Here is a 21,844-nt window from a genome sequence, read left to right as displayed (position 1 = left end):
GAATATGCAATAATAATTGTCTAATAAGAATTTTTCTTTCTAGTTGCTTTAAATTTTTTAAAACTAAAAGCGATATTTTAAAATTAGTTTCAAAATATTTTTTGTACATTCTTCTTTAATAAAATAATCGAAAAAAATACTGAAAATTCCAGCCAATAAACATTTTACTACTACTGTGAGATAGTTTATTTTTAAGAATAATAGCCACACAAAATAAAACTTAAAACTTCCTCATATAGGTCTGACTTATAAAAGTTTATGTTACTTTTTATATAATCATAAAAATTTGTAATGATAATTAATTTAATTATAAAAATAAAATGACAAGAAGTATTTATTTTTATTATAATTATTATATCAGGCTGGCATAGATCGTGAGCTCATAATAAAGAGTAATTTTCATTTTTTAATTTGTCTGGCATCCTGAAGATTGACAAAGATCGATAAAAGTTTAGTTATAATAAAATAAAACATTAAGGATTTTCTTCGATTTAACTCGCTTATAAGGTCATCGGTTACAATAACGAACCCGGTATAAAAACGAGGTTATTAAGGCTCAAAATTAGTTAAGTGCGAAATTTTCAGGTAGAATAAAAAAATTAAAAAAACAAAACGATGTTATCTCAGTTCTCAGTTACAGAGGTTAATGCATATAAAATTCACTCGTTGTCTCAGTTATAGAGGTAACTATGACGATAAAATCGATATAACGAAGCCCAGATATAGAAATTTGCTTCGTCCCACCAACAGAGGTAATTTAGTCTCAAAGTGTTGAGACCTTAGCATGAGTTACAGTTGTGGAGGTTTTTCACTTATTCAGATCTCACTTTCACAAAGTTTCACTGTACTTGAGTTCCACAAATTCGACACTCGAGCGACGATTAAATCTTTCTAATTTTCTATGTTACCAAACTTAGCTTTATCAATAGGGAATATTCATGACATAAAAATTTGGTTCAAATTTGTTTTTCCGTAACTTTATTGCCTGGACATTTCATTTAAACCATTACTTTAGTAGTTAATATCTTTTTAATAACTTTAAATTAATTAAAAAAAGTGCAAATTCAGTAAGAGAAATTCAAAATTTCTAAAACGAAAATTCAAATTTTAAAACGGACATATAGTGTAGTAACTTGTCAAATTCGTTGACATACTGTATGGTATTTATTATATATATTTTGTATGGTATTACATTGAGTTATATTATTATACGGCTTTTTATTAGAAAACTTTATAATAACGAGTGTAAATTCTGTGTTGTAAATTAATTTTTTTAAGTGTAAATTATACATTGAACTGTCATCAATTGACAGCTCACATAGTAAAACGACATCAACAGAGAGCGCCAAAAGACTGCGTTTAAACATCTCAAAATTATTCTGTAATTTAAATATTTTTTTTACACTTAGTTAACGCATTTTTAAACAGTATTTATATTTTTTTATGTTATAACGGTGTAATGAATTAAAAATATAAAAAAAATACATGAATATTCCCTATTCTCACAAAAGTTTGACAAAAAGACAAAGGAAATTTCGCTTCCTTATGGGCTCACGGTCTATTACCAATGTGAATAAATAACTAAAGAATATCATGGATTACTTTATTTTGTATGACATGATAATACGGTATACATTACATACGGTGTATATGGTATCAATTTTAGTTTTTGGAACATGGAGTATATAAAAAAAAAAAACTTAAATTTTTATTGGTATTTGGCATCTTAACGTTGTTACTTAAAAAATTTATCATTTAATTGCTTTTCAATTTTGGAATAACACTTTAATAATGTTTTAATACCAAACATTTTACGAAATGTGTGCGATTCTATTTCAATTTTTTCTAAACTTTTTGTAAATATTTGATGGCTGAGAAGTCGAAAATCAATGAAAAATATGAGGAAAAATGGAGATTTTCCGCTTGCCAGGTTGAGTCTGACGAATCATCTCTAAGGTGAAAAAATATTGAAGTTGTATATTACAGTAACTTTATACATCAGTGTTTGCGTCAAATCTGGTAGTTCTGAGTTTTTGCAGACTCTTTTATGATGTACAATAAATAATAAAGGTACAATAAATAATAAGTTTCAGAACTCGAGCTGAATTCGGCTTCTGATTTTGACGATTATAATCCTAAAGTTCCCATACAAAGTTTAACAATCAGCCCTAAAACGGGCCATTGCTTAGTCATGAGCGACCATTAATGGCGGAGCAATGGCAATTTCTATCGGTCGATGAGCGGCTCAATGCTGAGATGATAACGCATGCCTATTAATGGCAACTAACAGTGGGTCAAATACTAGGTTCTATTATACCTATATCCTATTATATATGTATTCTAGGTTTTGATAGTACCTTTTCAGGGCGTTTCCTAAATAGACTTTTCCTGCAATATGACAATAGAATTTTTGGTCACTGTAGACCCAGTAGTTTCCCAATATTTTGTCGATGTGAATGAATTTTGCCCCTGATTATACGTAACCCTATGATTAACATTGGGCCAACATCATAAACAATTCAAAATAAGAACTACCGGATTAGGCGCAAACTACCCGGTACTTTTAGGCGACAAGGTTACGGAATTATTAGTGTTGGATTGAAATAAATTTCTCAAACTTAACTTCTAAAAATTATCGTTCGTCCTAGAATTTTAAACTTAATCCCCTGCTGTACACTCTTTCAACATAAAAGAGCAAAGAATGGGGTTAAATTTTTTTAATTTTGTATAAAATTTTTATGCTTTATATTTTTTACTATATGATTGGTTTACTTAACGTTTCTTACAACCAAAAGTCCTTTCTAATTAAAAATCTGTCAATAAAAAACAGTACTTTTACTGTTTGTGAACTCCTAATGGTTATTGAAGTAGTAGGAAGTCGTACCAGTTATTTTATGGTTTCATTTCAGGCTAACCATTTTAAAAGGATACACTATAAACAAAGACAAGCTCTAGTAAGACATTAATGTAGTCGATCTCTGTGAAACACTTGATTTCACATGGACAAGTACTAAAAGATAGCTACTGTAAATTTATACATTTTATTAAAGATTTTATTATGGCCTATTAAAATGGTGTAATTACGTTATAAATATTTTGAATTTATTATATAAGAACGTTTTTTTTATTCCTTTTTCTTTTTAAAATAATTTTTATTAATTTAATTATTATTGAAATAATCCGTTACATTCATTTTAGTGGCTGCTACTATCTACCTGTATTAAAATCATAGATATGACCTTTAAAGGTCAGATCAATGTAGTTCTATAGCCAGTATATATTTCGGAATTTACGTTTTCTAAAAGACAGAAATGTTTTCAAGGCTGTTATTTACAGGTTATTACCTTCGACGAACATTCTTATAATCGAAGAGTTCTATTTCAGATTGCCGGAAAATACTTATTTAAACTTATTTAGGATGATATTAAATTTACAGAAAAATACCCTATAAAAAATTACTGGCTTGAAGCAAATTCAAGCCAGTAATTTTTTACCTGGCGGTTGATGTTCTTATAACAAGTAAATATTACTTCAGTCAACGATTTCGATACTTAATTCAAGATAAAAAGTATTAGATTGCTCTTTGAAAAATCATTTTCCATATATTATCCTCTATTGGCCATAAATAGCTATAATAACAAATTGACCACAAATCTGAATCATATTATCATTTTTTGACACAATCTTATCGTGAAAATATGCCCACAGGAGCTTGTTAAGGATGAACGAGCGCCAGTGTAACAGTGGATAAAAGCGTTGATTTTTTTTCGGTTCCCCGCTTATTAACATAAATAAATGAAATCAAAAGTAAACATATTTAACATTGGTCATATGGATAAACGGTAGATGGATGATATGTTTTCAAAGATTTCTCAAAAACTAGTCAGTAGAAATTTAAAAAAACTATTCAAATTAAAGTCAAAACCTGAATAATTACTAATGTGTGAGCACGGTAGTGGGTACAAAAATTAAAAAATATATATTTTTTCAATTTTGATAGTGAACTATGTTAGAACTTGATAATATAAGACGAAAAGTAATAATACAATTTTTAATATCTGGAGTTATTTTCAAAATATCGAAAAGATTTAGCTTTCGATATTTCGAAAACTAGGCAGATATCGAAACATTTTATTCTTATTTATCGTTTCGATTAATGAAGTTATTAACAAAATTCATCATTAAAGTTGAAAATAAGGTAAAAATAATTTCAACTACAAGTCTAAACTTGCCGAGTGGACGTACTATCTTAAAGAATAATCCTAACATTAGCGATGTTCCAAAGCTAAAATTTAAAATTTTCGTGGTGAATATCAGAACTTGCAATCAGATGGTCAAAAAATTACATGTATAGGATAATGATCACATTTTGAAATTTTTATTAGTTCATAAAAATTAGGTTCTTCTTTTTGTTCAATTTTAATATGCCGTTGTGGTATTAGATTGATTTGATTATGTGTGTGTGATTTTACCGCCTTAGTAATATCAATTTATTTAGTGGTTTTAAATATAAATTTGATTTAAGATCAAAGTAACAGATTTATCTAATATCTTTTATCACTTTGGTAAAAATATTAAGTGTTATAATTATTTGGCATCTCATTTTTCTACAGGTGAATTTGAGAAAAAAATTAATACCCTTTGTCAAAATTAATACAAAAGTAAAGTTTCGATTCTATTATCTCCACAATTCACATTTTTCAGATGGCTACTGAAATCATAAACGTCCAATGAAGCATTTAAAAAAAAATAAATATTCAATGAATTGGAAACCTTAAATCTTAAATCATCCCTTAATATTTCACATTCTATAACTGAAACGCCAATTTTATTGAAACTTATAATTGTCGAATATCTCAAAATGATGTAATTTTCGGTTTCTTTATTATTTCATCTGACATGGCGCTTTGGAATTAAAATTATGAATATTTATTATCTATGATTAAAAGTCCATCTCTAGGAGATTAGAATTCTAAGCAGACAGAAAAAATATTTGGTAGGTGGACAAAGATCCTGGTGCAAAACAAAAAAAGCGCGCCCTCGCCTCCTGTTTTCACGTAGCTTGAACTTATATTGATCGATTTAACCTGAAATTTTAGATAGGAATAAGAAACTAATAAGTGATTTGAACTTATTCCTATGAGTGGTCTTTATGAGGGGTAGAATTCCTATGTGTTTAATGACGGGAATAAACAAAAAAAATTCTTGTTAACAGACTCTCTTGTGAGGTTTGCTTACTTCGGGAGGTAAATGCTACTTTCTATTCAAAGCTTAGCGGATCCTCTGAGATTCGGGAACCAGGCGTACTGCACCACCGGGTCCTATAATAATATAAGAATAATGGGGTTTAACTACCGTTTCTCTGACATATATGTCTAATACAGAGTCCATCCACATCATTAATTTTAATCTTTATTTATTAAACTACATCCGTATACAAATAAATTAATGATATGTGTGGAGTCGGTTACTTGGTTCTTATCTAAGCGACGACAATGTGATCAATTTTACCGCCCCATTTATTATAATTGCTCACACTACCGCTGCATGGATTCGAATCCGCAACCTAAGTCTAAGTAGACAAACGGTTAAAATCAGCTTACGTAGAGGCTTACTTAGCCTCTTACCTCATCCTATGATAGCTACCCCACTATCGAAGAGATTTAACTATTTCTGTGAAAATGAAAGAAACGTGATGTTTCTCTTCTTTAATCCGACACGAAGAAATATACGAATGCTACACCAAAAAAATGCAGAAAATATCGAAGGTCTGGAATATTTATTCATTCTCGCTGATTTCGTTCATAGAGCCTTGTAGAAGACGTTTACAGGATATACAGAAGAGAAATGCTTAAATGGCTAGTATTTAAAAATTCTAATTGCTAACTTGTAATAATCCCTTCTCGAAAAAAAAAAACACTAAAGTAAAATAACCCCGAATTATTATTTATATATATATAAAAATTTTATGTTGGTTTGCATCGATTCAGCTCAAATTTTTACACGATATACAACCCGTTTAGGGGATGGTTTTTATCTATTTTTACCCTCGGTGCAAGTGGGCTATGGAGGGGGAAGTGTGGTTGAACAATCAATTATTTTCAAATATACCCAAGTAAGGTATCGAATAAAAGAGCATGGCGTGTACATTACCTACATAACTATAACCCCCGCCGTAAGGGGGTATGGGAGTGGAATGGAAGAGCGGATGAACAATCTGAACCCTTTTATCGGGAGGTTGTCAAATTTTATAAAATTTCCAAGCTTTTAAACTTCTCATCAGTTTTCATGCAATCATAATGTCCCACAGCGAAGCGTGAAAGGGTACAGCTAGTTTGATATAAAATTTTATTATCAAATTATAATAAAATTTTCCACTTCTTTCAAGATTCAATTTCATTTAAAATTACCATTCAACAACCACTTTTATTCAAATATCGAATAGGAAACATAGAATTGGTGACAATACACTAGGTGTCACCCTTCTCCGCCACTTAATAAATGCAATTTATATGTATACATGGGTAACAATCATGTAGGTATGTACCTTCGCACCGAATGGTACAAATGTAATAACATGTCTCCATATAGAATAAGTACAAAAAAAAAAAACTACAAACCCTCAAAATAATATAGGTAATCAAGCAAGTGTATTGAGAAAATGACAAAAAACCTATTATTATTTTTATGAAGGTTCAATTTACACACATATAGAAAAACAATTGTTATATATTATTTATTTTTTGATTTATAATTAAATATCAAACCTATAATTTATTAACTTTATTTAGATGGATTTGAAAAACAGGTGAACGAAAAGCATAAAAAAATTTATTATTGATAGTATTCTCTCAAAATCAAGCAACACTACCTGTATCTACGGATGTAACGGCGAAAAGTGAGTCGAAAGAAATTATTTCATTGATTCATGTTAGATTATTTTAGTTATAGTGAGGTAAATCTACCAGATTTTGATAATCAATTAGAACAATTTTTTTAATGAATTTATTACGTTTGAAAAAAAAAAAGAAAAAAATAGGTTTCGGAACGTTCCAGACGCAGTTTCGGGACAACTTACCTCTGCATTATGTTGGTGACGTTCTTTTGAATACATATGCTTCTAATGATCGGATTGAGGAGAATAAAAAAAAAAATTGTTTGTTATAAATTTTTCCATCAACCTTGCTTGCTGTCGAACTCTGAACATAGCAAAATAACCTTAAAACCGCAGTAACGTCATATTTTCAACTTTTTCTGATCACTTTTCAAATAATAAAGGCATTGAGTTAAAATTCTAGAAAAAGATGTAAGTTATGATCATATAAAAGTGTGGTAAATTTTAGACCAATACATATTCTCAATTTTGAGAAAAACGATATATATTATCAATTTTTTCCTTAAATATTTCAACAACTCGTACAGATCAGGCAAATTATCGGATTTTAACTTATTTTTTGTAATTGCAGGTTTTTTTATATACTTTCGAATAATGACAACGGTTGTTATTTTTTTTTTTTTTCATTCGAACTTTTAGAAATGTCACTCAAATCCGCTAAAACACTGTGATTTTAAACTTTTCATTTATTTACTTACGTTTCAAATAAAGTTAGCTTTGGGATTTTTTTTAAGTTTAGATTGAAACTTTTTTAAACTATTACTCTTTTTACTGTATTATATTATAAATATAAAAAGATTGTGATCGAAAAACAAAATCGATATCGGGGTTTCAACGGAAATACACGTTTTGAGGGTCCCTGATTCCAAAAAAGTGGTTTTTAAAAAATGTTGCGTCCGTCGGTATGTCGGTACGTCGGTATGTCTGTTACCAAGCTGGAGCCTTCAATTTTCAACCGATTTTTCTCAAACTCGGTACATTGGTTCAGTTTGGTCATAATTCCAGACAATTTTTCATTTATTCCCTAGGCCTTTTTTTAAGGGTGCTTCCCTCTAGGACAAAACAGGATTTTTGGGTGTTTCTAGAAAACGGATCTAACGATTTCGATTAAACTGGTCACAAGGCTAAACCTTAAGGTGTTCCTAGGATTGGTATAACCCACATATCAGGGAAAATTCGAGAAGGCCACACCCTGGGGAAAACCTTTTTTTTGGGGTTTTCTCAAAAATTGCTCTAACGATTTCGATTAAACTTGACACAAGGCTAGATCTTAAGGTGTTCCTGGGATTGGTATAGGCTACATATCCAGGAAAATTCGAGAAGGCCCGCACCCTTGGGAAAACTTTTTTTTGGGATTTTCTCAAAAATGGCTCCAACGATTTCAACTAAACTTGGCACAAGGCCAAACCATAATAGTATAAATCAAATAAAGAAATAAATAAAACTTAATTAAGTCAAATTAGTGAAGTTAAGAAGCTAAAACTTTTCCTTGTTTTTAAATAATTCTTACAATTTGGTAGATGTTATATAAAAATAAATGTTTGGTTGTAAGTAACCAGCAAAATACAAGAAGAATCTTTTCAAAGTGAAGTAGTCAACAACTCATTTGGTATAGGATCTTACAGTTGTTAAACTATATAGGTAGCTGAATAAAAGTGCAAGTGCAATAAAACATCAAAAATCGCATGATAAAATCGTATAGTTATTCAAATTGTTCACATAATCAAATAAATCAAATAAAACAAGTGACAACAAACAATTGACTGAGTTAATTGTTGAAATACCATGCATAGTCAGTGTTGATTTCTTTATCACATTACACATACAAACATGTGACACACACATAACTGATAATCAAGTATAGTACATATTATAAAATATCCGCCTAATTGGCGCCCTCACGGGTAAACAGTGATGTTTACTAAAAAATATTTCAAACAAAAGTTGTTTAATTTTTTATAAGGAACATTTTTTACCTTTAAACTTTTGTTCTATCTCTAACGGTTTACAAGATGGGTTCCTACGGACCCAAGACCCAATTGACCTATGATGCTCATTTACGAACTTGACCTTACTTTTTACATCCTGAGTACGCTGTAAAAATTTCAGCTCGATATTTTTCGTTTTTGAGTTATCGTGCCACAGACGGACGGACGGACGGACAACCGGAAATGGACTAATTAGGTGTTTTTATGAACACCTATGACAAAATTTTTTTCCTAGCATCATTATTTTTAAGCGTTACAAACTTGGGACTAAACTTAATATAAGTACTATGTATATTTCATATATACATGGTATAAAAATAAATAAAACTTAATTAAGCCAAATTAGTGAAGTTAAGAAACTAAAACATTTCCTTGTTTTTAAATAATTCTTACAATTGGCTGCTTTCAATCAAAATATTACAAGAATAATATATCAATTTTATAATATAATAAAGTCTTGTCCGATGTTTCGGACCATTTATTTGTATTTTAATAATCCTCCAAATATTGGAATTAAGTTTTGATTATAGATAAACTGCATCATAATCGTTTGACTTTCTAGGACCACGTATTTCGTGTACATACATGCTTAAAAGATAAATTCATAAAATACTTTATACGGAGGTAAAAAGGTAGTCTTAGTAATAATAATGATATATTTGCCTCGATATTAAACCTTATTAAAAAAAAATTGATTTTTTGTGACGACAAATACTAAGGGAACAAAGTAATTTAAACGAGATATATCATCGTTGATGAATTTTCTTTTACTTCTTTCCCTACGCATTTCAATTTTATATGCGTTATTGAAATGCGGAGACAAAACAAACGTAATGATATATTTTATATCAAAACAAGATTTCTACTTAATCGTAGTTCTATCTAGTCTAAATAATTACTTACACTTTATGCAAGCGAATCTGGACAAAAAAGAAGCTTGTCGAGGTTGGCTTTCTGGATCAACAAGAATTATTATGTGATGAAATTTATTTTTAAAGTTAACATTGTCCAGCAAAGTGTACTGATAATGCCTAGTCGCATACAGGGTGCCAATAAACTCGACACCATATGTAAAAAATCTTTATTATTTCTTTTATGAAAAAGAGTTATTATTGATAAAATGTCCTGCATGGCTATGAACGGAATATGAAATAATTCGATTAAGTTTTGCATTCGTATACGAGGTTTTTCGAAAATATAAAATTTTGGTCAAGAGTAAATTGCCTTGACATTCATATTGCGTTTCTAAGCCATTCAGGAGTTTTTATAAAACATAATTCTTTTTTCATAAAACAAATAATAACTATAAGTATTCCATATGGTGCCGCCTAAAGTTAACACACCATACAGGATGGACCTTTTTCATCTATTATTATGGTTGATAGCTCTTTTCTAGTTGTAACCAATCAAAAAATAACTTTAAAACAAGTGAAAACAAACAATTGACTGAGTTAATTGTTGAAATACCATGCATAGTCAGTGTTGATTTCTTTATCACATTACACATACAAACATGTGACACATACATAACTGATAATCAAGTATAGTACATATTATAAAATTTCCGCTTAATTGGCGCTCTCACGGGTAAACAGTGATGTTTACGAAAAAATGTTTCAAACAAAAGTTGTTTCATTTTTGATAAGGAACATTTTTTACATTTAAACTTTTGTTCAATCTCTAACGGTTTACAAGATGGGTCCTACGGACCCAAGACCCAATTGACCTACGATGCTCATTTACGAACTTGACTTCACTTTTTACGTCCTGAGTTCGCTGTAAAAATTGCAGCTCGATATCTTTTTTCGTTTTTGAGTTATCGTGTCCACAGACGGACGGACGGACGGACGGACGGACGGACCGACGGACGGACGGATAACCGGAAATGGACTAATTAGGTGATTTAGTGAACACCTATGACAAAATTTTTTTCCTAGCATCATTATTTTTAAGCGTTACAAACTTGGGACTAAACTTAATATACTATGTATATTTCATATATACATGGTATAAAAAGTTGCAGAGTTTGACGTAGATTGCACTTAGTTCTTTGGATTGCTTTAATAGTCAGTTTAGATCCTTAAAGGTAAGAAATAGAATAAGACTTTAAATTAGAATGTTGATTCTCATAAACAGGCTAACATTTTTTATTTAAAACATTTTTCCGAAGGCGTTAGCATTCGGGATTTATCTGAATATAATAATGTTATATTTATAAGTCGGATTTCATCCTAAAATGTTAGTTTTTTTTTATAACAATCAACTTTCAAATTTAAAGTGTTATTCTTCTATCTCTTACTTTTTAGGTTATTAATTGACTATTCAAGCAACCTGGAGAATTAGGTCTGAAATGGGCCTCCCCGTATTATAGTGTTAAAAATAAAATGAGATTTAGATCCATCTAAATATAAAAATAACCACTTAAACAAGTCACTGGCGTCAAGAAGAGTCACTTTTATTAAATGACATTTTTTTCTGATACTTAAGTGTTTTCAATACCCTTTTGCAGTTATTTTAAATTGGATCCCTTTTCACACTTTTAAAAATAACATACATTCTATATCTCTAAAGTTGACAAAAGTAATTTACAAAAAAAAAAAAAAAAAAGAATTCCTTATGTCCCCTTAGAATATATCATCATCTCATACACCACTTAAGTATGTTGACTTAACAAAATCCATTCTAACTTAACTCAATATTTATATAATAATTTCTGTAATACTGCATGCAGGACGATATTGTTGACAAAATGTTGACAAAGGATAATGTAATATTAGGTATATGGTAGCAATATTATCTTATTTGAAAAATAAATATTATCCTGCAATGACATCTTGAATATGTATTACTACAATAGAAAAATTCACCTGTCATCTATTTAAATTTACAGGTATACAATTCTTTGAAAAGAAAAAAAATATACGATTCTATTGAATAACAATGATATTTTTATTGATTTTAAAAATAAATTAATAATAATGTTTATTTTTTGATAGGAAATTGTTGATTTACCCTGAAAAATCAAAGTCAAATGTTTTGAGGTGTTTTCAATTTTAATACTTGAGCCTAAATGGCCGAGCGGTCTAAGGCGTTTGCCTTTGACTGTTTGTCCATCTAGACTAAGGTTGCGGGTTCGAATCCAGGCAGCGGCAGTGTGAACAATTTATAATTAATGGGAGTGCAGAATTGATCACTTTGTCGTCGCTTGAATAAGTAACCGACTCCACCCCCATCAAAATGTAATTGTAAATATGTTTGTAATTAAATAAATAAAGATTAACAAATAATGATGTGGGTGGCCTCTGTTATGGGCGTATATGTCAGAGAAACGGTGGTTAAACCGCATTATTATTATTATTAATTTTAATACTCTTTTTTTACAAAATGTTTGTAAGCCTATTCGCCTGGCTATTTTTAACCACGAACTAAAAAAAAGGGGTGTTATAAATTTGACCGCTATGTTTGTCTGTCTGTGTCATCGTAGCACCTCAACGGATGAACCGATTTTGATTTTTTTGGTTTCGTGTGACAAGTAATTTAATGGAGAGTGTTCCTAAATGTGTTTCGAGTGCTAGTTTAGGATTCCATACCCGAAAAATTTGTCGGGGGTTTTTTAAATTTTGTAAATTTCACTTCTTCTTTGCAAAAAAGTTTAACCACAGATTTGAAACTTTAGACGCATACTTTGAATGTCTAGATTAATATTAGTTGTAGAAAAAATTACTGTAGAAAAAAATGGTAGAAAAGGAAATTTGTGATATTTGTCAACGAATAAGTGGCTGTAATTTTTAAATAATATCATTAATGGGGGATCTGACTAATTTTTTTTAGCACTCCAGTTGAAGATTTCACACTGAACGTTCAGAAAAGTGAACATCCAAAACTCTTAATTAAACAAAGAGGAAGATACCCACCAGCTACGCCGTATCGACATAGAGATTTAAATTTTTTTATGGTATCAAGTCTAGTTTTACCTTTTTATGACTTATATGGCCAATTTGACATAGGACTATCCCCTATTTAATAAATCTGGACTATATTTTATTAAAGTTATTGGTGGTACATCGTTGGATCATACCCTTCAAATGTGCTTCTGATTATAATAATAATTTAATTCGTTATTAACGATTATTTTCGCATTTTATTAGTCTTATTTCTGGTTCTACAAAACCGTCGATAGACTAACTTACTCGTTCTCGGTGAATATAGAAAGGTGAAAACTTTATCACAAAGAAGATAAAGAGTTCTGATATTATTTCAGTTTCGTTAATTGGACCAAAAATATGACAAAAATGGCCCAAAATTAGTGGAATAACATAGGTACTTGGTTTATTAAAATAGGATAAAATTTGGGTATGATAGAGCCAAATCAGAATTTTAGATATTAATGGCGCCATAAAGTGTAAACCTCAATTTTTTTGACATCTTGGGCACATTTTCTTCGATTTGATAGAAATTTTTTTTGAAATTCACTAATTGTGGGTCCTATTTTCCAATTTTTGTATTAGTGACTCGCTTATACCAGTCGTTATGCCAAATGTGAAAACCATTAAATAAATAATATAATAAGTCAAATTTAAAAAATATTACACTTTCGTTAAATTTCACAAACAATATGAAAAGTATGGCCCAAAATAAGTGGAATACCATTCTTGCTATATTAAAATAGGATAAAATTTGGGTGTGATACAGCAAAATCAGATTTTTTGATTTTAATGACGTCTATTATTGGAACAAAAATACACCACAATTTATTTTGATATATTGATTGGTTTTTTTTTCTTTATTCCAATAGGGATGTTTACCATAATTTTGTTTTGGTAAAAAGAGACCATAAACAAATTTTGATGGCTTTAATCGTGGTTGTTTTAATAGTTAGGTATTCGAAAAATAGTTTTTTGTCTGCTGTTTGTTACAAGCATAAGCTTTTATTAAAGCAAAGCATAAACCGTCGTTAGTCCAGTACCACTCTAGAGATTGGAAAACCCTATAAAAATTCATTAATTTCCTACATACAACAATAAATGTTTTGCTGTGTTAATCAGTCGAAGTTACCAAAAATTATATTAAAATCGTGTTAAAAATTAATAGACGATAATAAATATAAATTCAAGAATATTATAAAATATGATAAATGAGGTAGCACAAGCTTTTATCAACAACAATAGTTTTATCAATTATGATTTTATTTTCATCAACTCTGAATGGATATCAAACTCAACTCTGAATGGATATCAAATGCAGGTAATTTTATTTATTAGATAAAAGTCCTTCAAGATATTATAATACTTCTTTTTGTATTACCTTATAGTGTATAGTTTATAATTTATTTTAGACACGCTACATATTTTATACCAATCGATACAGAGTGGGGCATAAGTATATATACAGTCAATTTTATAAGCCAATGTACACAGTTTAAGACAAAATACTGAATTGAAGTAAACATGCTTATTTTATTACTAATGTTCTTATAATACAAGTACATACCTATTTCTTGAGTCAGCCATCTTAATTCAAGCAAATAAATAATTAACTGCTTAGATAAATAATAAGAGTAAACCAAGAAAATATTTACTTGTAACAAGAAAAATATTTACTTGCTTCCATGTTAAGAATATTTTTTTAGCAATTTGTACTTTTTAACCCCTGGCTTACGGGGGGTGTCATAAGTTTAACTTTGTGTGCCTGTCTGTGGCATCGTAGCTCATAGAAGAATGCACCGATGTTGATTTTTTTTTATGGTAGTTTAATCCAGAATGCTGTTAACAAGTTTAGAGTTCCGTACCAGATAATCTAACCTTCTCTAACCCGATTAGAAAAGATTGATGATCTTCAAACGCCTGTACAGGGTTTTTTTTTAACATAGATAAGAACACTCTCGATCAATTTACTTTCAAATTTTATTTAATTTAATTATTTATTATTAAAACTTCCAAACAAAACAAAGAATCAAAATCGATTCATCCGTTTAAGAGCTGCGATGATACAGACAAATCGATCAGGCCTGATTTTGTGTCAGGGGTTTCTTTAAATTTTTAATTTAAATGTTATTTTTATTGTGTATTCTATTCGAAGTTGAAATAAATTAAAATCGGACAGATATGTTAATGTCATAGATACAACTGTATAGCCACTTGTGTCTCATTTTGTATAAAAAACAAACTTGGTTATCCCTGTAAAAATATTAAGAAAGGGTATAGTAAACACAAACTAAAACCGCTAACACGTATTATAAACATGGATCGATTGCGACGTTATTTACGAAATATTTTAAACATGTAACTATTGGAGTAGGTTTTAACCTCCGTTTTTAGACACTATAATTTCTAGCAGTACATAAATTGAAAAAGAAAGGTGGCTGCAGTTTATTTTTGATGGCAAGACCAAAAACTGCGGTAAAAATTTTAAGAGAATAGTAAGTAATTTCGTTTATATAGGAGCAACGACAGTCAAATTCGTTGGTTGATCGGTTCCTTATTTATATTCGACCAATGGCGGATCAGAAGACCTGCGCAAATAGACATTTCCCCGAAAAGTAATATTGTCTGAATGAATATACAACTAAAAAAAAAAAAAAAATATTTTAAAATAAATTTTTGATGAAACTTTTCAGTTAGCAATTGCAAAATCGATTCATTGATAACTTAATCCAGTACTTTGTCATCCAAAAGTTTTTATTTTAAATAAATATTTTATTTTTTCGCCCAATTTTTGCAGTATGAAAATTTCTTTATTAAAAACCAGCTGATATTTACTATTTCGCAATTTTTCAAAGCCTACAAAAGTGCTGAAATCCAGTCCACATAATTTTTTTCATTTCGCACCAATATCCTTCATGCTCAGCATGCATTGTGTAATTTTATTCCAATATTTAATACAAAATTATTACTGAAACACTCTGTATATTTATACGTTTAGATATCTAATAATATAAAATAACACAATTGAAGGCAGAAATAAAAGCATGAAATTGATTATTAATGCTTCTCTTTTTGTATCACAATCGATTGTGTGTTATAGTAAATATATAGCGTGTGAGTGTAGTGTATGTCACCCTTATTATAAAGCTATGCATACACAATACAGACACACAAATACTCATTTCCGATTGTAATTTACACATAATTATCGCTCATCAAACATATGTCTTCAATGTGGCTTCAATATTGGTGTTGTTTAAATAAAATGGGATGGTTATTTTCATGAACTTCTAATGTTGAATCAATTCCTTCGAAGAATACTCAATCAATAATTAATTTGAAATATCATAAGGGATATATTTCTTGTTTACAACTTATAATGGTCAACGGAAAACTTTGCCTTTCTTAACCGTTTTTTTAAAGAATTTAAACCTTTTTGTCAAATGTCTTGAAAATTACGAAGTTTCTCGAAGATATTTAATATACTTTTTACAGAAGAAAAAATGAAGAGCATTAAATGTCGAATAATCCATTTCCTTCCCAAACAAGCCTACGAAAGCAGAGAAAATATGATCCAACAATGGAGAAAATTGAATCCAAAACCACTTTGAATATTTGAAAATGGTCTCACCAATGATATTGGGAAATTCATTTTGCCATTCGATAACCAGTGGCTTTAGATAGAACCACGTTAAGGATGTATAAGCATGGTAGTGGGGACACAAATTTAAAAATAGATATTTTCAATTTTGATGATAAATTTATATTATTACTTGACGATATAAGACGAAAAGTAAGAATAAAATTTTTCGATATCTGGCTTAATTTTCAAAATATCGAAAATTGAAAATTTTGTTTAATTATTAGCTTTCGATATTTCGAAAACCAAGACACATATCGAAAAATTTTATTCTTATTTTTCGTCTACATTCATGAAGTTATATCAAAATTCATCATCAAAGTTGAAAATAAGATAAAAATAATTTCAACCCTTAATCTACCCTGCTCTTACATCCCTTATATGGACGGTGACACTTAGTTTTTTTCTTTTCTAATGCATTGCTAATATGTTTACTTTCTATTAAAAAGTTTTTTTTAAATTTGTTTTCATACATTCCAAATCAAAATTATCAAAAACTTCCAAAATATGTCGTTTTTTGAGATTCCTCCATAAGAGCCAATGTATTTTATATCGATTTTTAATGACTTTTTTCTTAAAAATTTGCACGGATACCTAAGCTGAAATTTTAACCACATATTCTTTGAGTAAAAGACTACCTACAAACAAATTTTGAGCCTTTAAATCAAACATTGTTGTCATGCTCTTACATCCTTAACAGGCTTAAACTGTTGAATGAAATGCATATTACAATAAATAACCAAATCTTTTAATGATCTAGTAATTCCTAAGAATACAGCGTTTTTTTAAGAGAAAACTTCTTTTGACACGTTGAGTACTATTTAGGTGAACAAAAATCATGGAACTCGTGTCATCGGTGTTTAAAATTGAACTTCTCCTTAACGGATGGACCGATTTTGAAGAAATTATTATTTATGTGTGTTCAAGTGGATACAAGGATGGTTAAGATTCAAAATTCGGTCCACAACAAAAAAATTTTGAGGGTTTGCATGAAATAAATGGCGGAAACGCATATAAATAATATATTGCATTTTATCTTACTATTCAAATGCATTTATTTGCATTCCCACCATATTTATCTAGAATTGTGAACAGCTGTTTGAATAGTATTTATATATTATATATTCAGGTATTGTGAATGGATATTTATTAGGGCTATGCCGAAGGCTCCAGTGAGGCCAAAGGGTAGTTATTCCAAAGTTTAAAGTTTTCACTTCCATCGCCAGTCCCCATGACTGACTATCTCTTTTTAGAGATTAAGAATACAGCGTTCTTTTTTTGAGATTTAGGCCTGCTTATAGATACCATATTGAGTGCTTGACGTCATTAGTGATTTTTCTAATAGATATTTAATTTTTATACTTGATTGGGCATTATTTTTGATCAGCCATCAGACATTTCATAAAAGGAACCTATCAAAGATCATGAATTTGTCAAAGATTAAAAAACATTTACCACCTTACTGATATGTTTTTGATTGTAATCTAAATACCCGAATAAATTTTGATAGATTCGGCTAGATAGACACAATGGTTTTGTGAGTGTCTATGGCTAACTCCAGACAATTTTCATCATATGCTTTTGAACAGTCAGTACTGCTCAATGAAAACCTATACAACCCTCGCTCACGATTTGACCCACCGAATGTGATCCTCAAGACTAAAGGAAAGATTTTTTATAGTTGCCGCTCCCACTATTTGTCACTTAAAAAAAAGAGGATATGAAACGACCTTGAATTTAACATAGTTTTATACGTGGGACAAAAAATGTGATGAAACCATCCGTAAGTTAAAAGAAAGTAAAAACAATTGCAAAATACTGCAAAAAAAAAAATTATTAAATACACATAAATAATGAATTCACACAAGTTCTGCAGGTAATATGGTAATTTATTAAATATTATTAAATAAATATAAATATTATTAACTAATATTAATAAAGGGATTTCCATCTAAATAGAAAGAACTTTTACTTTTAAAATTTATTTTATTTTGTAAGAACTTGTATGTGCGATATCAAGTAATTTATGAAAATTTGTCTCATATAGCGTGTCCAATTAAGTCGGCTTAATGTGGAAAACCTATATTTAAATTTAAAAAAAAAATAGGTATACTGGATAAAAAGTTCTGCATGGCCTACAACGCTTCTTGTGTTAATAAATCCTTTTTTTAACCCCTCAATCAAAAATGGGGTCTTATAAGTTTGACCGCTGTGTCGGTCTGTCTGTCTGTTTATGGCATCGTAGCGCCTAAACGGGTTAACCAATTTTGATTTTTTTGTTTCGTTTAAAAGGTAATTTAATAAGTGTTCTTAGTTATGTTTCAAGTGCAACTTTAGGGTTCCGTACCAAGGAAAATGAAAAAATAGGCGATGATCCTCAAAATCGGTTCATTTTGCAAAAGACTTTAAGGATAAAGGTAATTTAATGGAGAGTATTCTTAGATGCATTTCAAGTGTGAGTTTAGGATTCCGTACCCGAAAACTTTATCAAATTTTGTAGATTTCACTTATCTGTGTATATAACAAAAAAATGCCATGAAATATCTATAATCTTAAATGGCAAACCTTTATAATATTAATAACTAATCAATATATATTCTATATAATGAAAATATACCTAAATATTTATGTAAATAAATATATTATGCTTATCAATGTTTAACATCAAAGTATTATAATTATATATTATTAATATTATGTATATATTTATTTATTAATAAAAAAAATTAATAATATTTTAATCAATATATATATATATAGGTGCTCTTAAACAAAGATAAAATATACATCAGAGTTTATTAATTTATTTAATGACTCCCAATAAACAGTTTTTTTTTTTAATTTTAATATTTATTCTTTAAAAAACCGACTTCCATTAACATTCAAACAAATGTTCTACTGGACCCAAATGTTTTACTTTTTAAGTTTTTTTTTTTGTTGAAGTATCTAGTTATTGGTAGCTTATTCTTATCATAGTAAGGTGCCTAAGGGTGGTAGAGGGTCTCGTAAAAGAGAAACTCACTACATTGTAGAAATTGCCATAAATAGAACTCATATATTTGACTAGTGGCCAAATTCAACCAACTGTGTCTGAGATTACTAGACTCCATTTGTATTTTGCTCAATTCATTAGGAATATTTTTGTTTTTTACACAATTCTTAAAAAAGATTACTTACTCACCCTAAATATTATTAAATCCAGGACAACTCTTTTTATTTTCCGTGATGAACAAATTAACTTTTCTCCGCACTGTGATTGCATAACTAAGATATAATTTATTTGGGGTTATCTCTTGATTCCTCTTGGCCTTCTTAACTGGTTTATTTCCAAATTCCTCCTTTAATTAGAATTTTGTTAGATTAAGTGACATACAATTCTTTACATGGAAAACTCAAACTTTCAATATAGAGATTCAAATTATTAGTCGTAGAAACGAAGCAATGAAGTACAAAAATCTTGAACAGTAAGTCGAATTTGAATGCGTCAGAAAATTTGCTATATTGATTTTAAAGTATTAAAAATATGCAATTTGCATAAATAATATGTATTTTATTATTACATTTTAAATTAATCGTAAATATACTAAATTCACAATTTAGTTAATAGTGATAAAAATGATTCCAAACTGGTTACTAGGGGGTTTTTATTGTCGCTGAACATGAATATCAGCCGATCGCTGAACACGATCATCAAAATTTGCCGCCGAGGTACCTGATGCTCAGGATAAACGGTATCCCAATCGTCTCCTTGAGTTTTCGGGAAATTCGTAATATAATCGGTTCAAACTCGTTACTTGGGTGTTTTTGATGTTGTTTAGCACGAATATAGCAACAAGATTGATATTCGAGGTAATTGGTGCTCAGGGTACCTCGAGTATCTGATTCTGTCGTGATATTCATGTTCATCGCTGCCAAAAAACTCCCGAGTCAATTTAAAATGCAGTTATAAACTTCATATTATTCATGCAAATTGCATGATTTTAATTTCTTATAATTCAAAAATTTCCTGACGCTCTACCGAATCAAATGCCGAAAACCGCATTCAAATATGACTTACTGTTCAAACTTTTCGAACTTTGACCCTTTTTAGTTTTTAGTTTATTATTCTCCGCTAATTAATTCTTCATATCCGTGCAACGTTATCGCATCACTCGTAGCATGAAATCGTTTCGTTGGAATAGAAATTGGCGAAAACCGTTGTTTCAAAAGTAATATGGCAATTCTGAGGCTTGTCGCTAACATCCAAATTAATTAAATTACAGCCAACTGAACCTCTGACATTTACTATATACAAAACGGATAAGTTAAACAAGTGAAAACAAACAATTGACTGAGTTAATTGTTGAAATACCATGCATAGTCAGTGTTGATTTCTTTTTCACATTACACATACAAACATGTGACACATACATAACTGATAATCAAGTATAGTACATATTACAAAATTTCCGCCTAATTGGCGCCCTCACGGGTAAACAGTGATGTTTACGAAAAAATGTTTCAAACAAAAGTTGTTTAATGTTTGATAAGGAACATTTTTTACATTTAAACTTTTGTTCTATCTCTAACGGTTTACAAGATGGCTCCTACGGACCCAAGACCCAATTGACCTATGATGCTCATTTACGAATATGACCTCACTTTTTATGTTTGAGTGCGCTGTAAAAATTTCAGCTCTTTCATTTCATCTTTTTTCATTTTTGAGTTATCGTGTCCACAGACACAGTAGTAGTTTTATGAACACCTATGATAAAATTTTTTTCCTAGCATCATTATTTTTAAGCGTTACAAACTTGGAACTAAAGTTAATATACTATGCATATTTCATATATACATGGTATAATAAAATTAAATTTTTTGGTTCAAAAATATTTGTATGCAGTCAAATTCTAATTTCTTGAATTAAGTATTGAGATCATTGACTCATAAAATACTTAGTTGATACGAGAACATCAACAACCAAGTTTTACTTCAATCCAGTAAATTTTATTTAAAAAAACTTTAAACTAAACAACTTATATCCGAAACATTTTTTCTGCACAAAATAATAATGGAAGTACAAAAAAAAAATCAATCATACATTATTTAAAAAGCAATAACATTCATTCAGAATATGTGGGTGGGTTTTGATTGACAATTGGCGACGACTAGTAATTTCAGTATTTTATAAACACACATATTAACCAAAAAATATTATTATTAATGATTTGAAATTTTGAAACATTTTTGGTTAATGAATCATAAAAAAAAGAAATATAATAATTCTAGCATTGACACATGTAATTTATCTTTATTATTGTTTAGAAATTTGTAATTGGTGTTGTGTTTTTTGTTTGATATATGATTGCAAATGTCAAGGTGTTATTATAATCGTGTAAATATGTAAAAATAACATTGT

At 29.4% G+C, this 21,844-nt stretch overlaps 1 protein-coding gene across 1 annotated transcript in view; it reads right to left on the bottom strand.

Moving 5' to 3' along the window:
• LOC123293030 (zinc finger protein basonuclin-2) overlaps nt 1-21,844 on the bottom strand; it is a 657,524-nt gene that overhangs the window by 611,612 nt on the left and 24,068 nt on the right. The gene's annotated exons all lie outside the window — the stretch shown is intronic.

Source organism: Chrysoperla carnea, chromosome 2, assembly GCF_905475395.1.
Source record: "Chrysoperla carnea chromosome 2, inChrCarn1.1, whole genome shotgun sequence".
NCBI classification, from domain to species: Eukaryota; Metazoa; Arthropoda; class Insecta; order Neuroptera; family Chrysopidae; genus Chrysoperla; species Chrysoperla carnea.
Note: the sequence above shows the minus strand (reverse complement) of the source record. Positions and strands in the feature narration are given on the sequence as shown.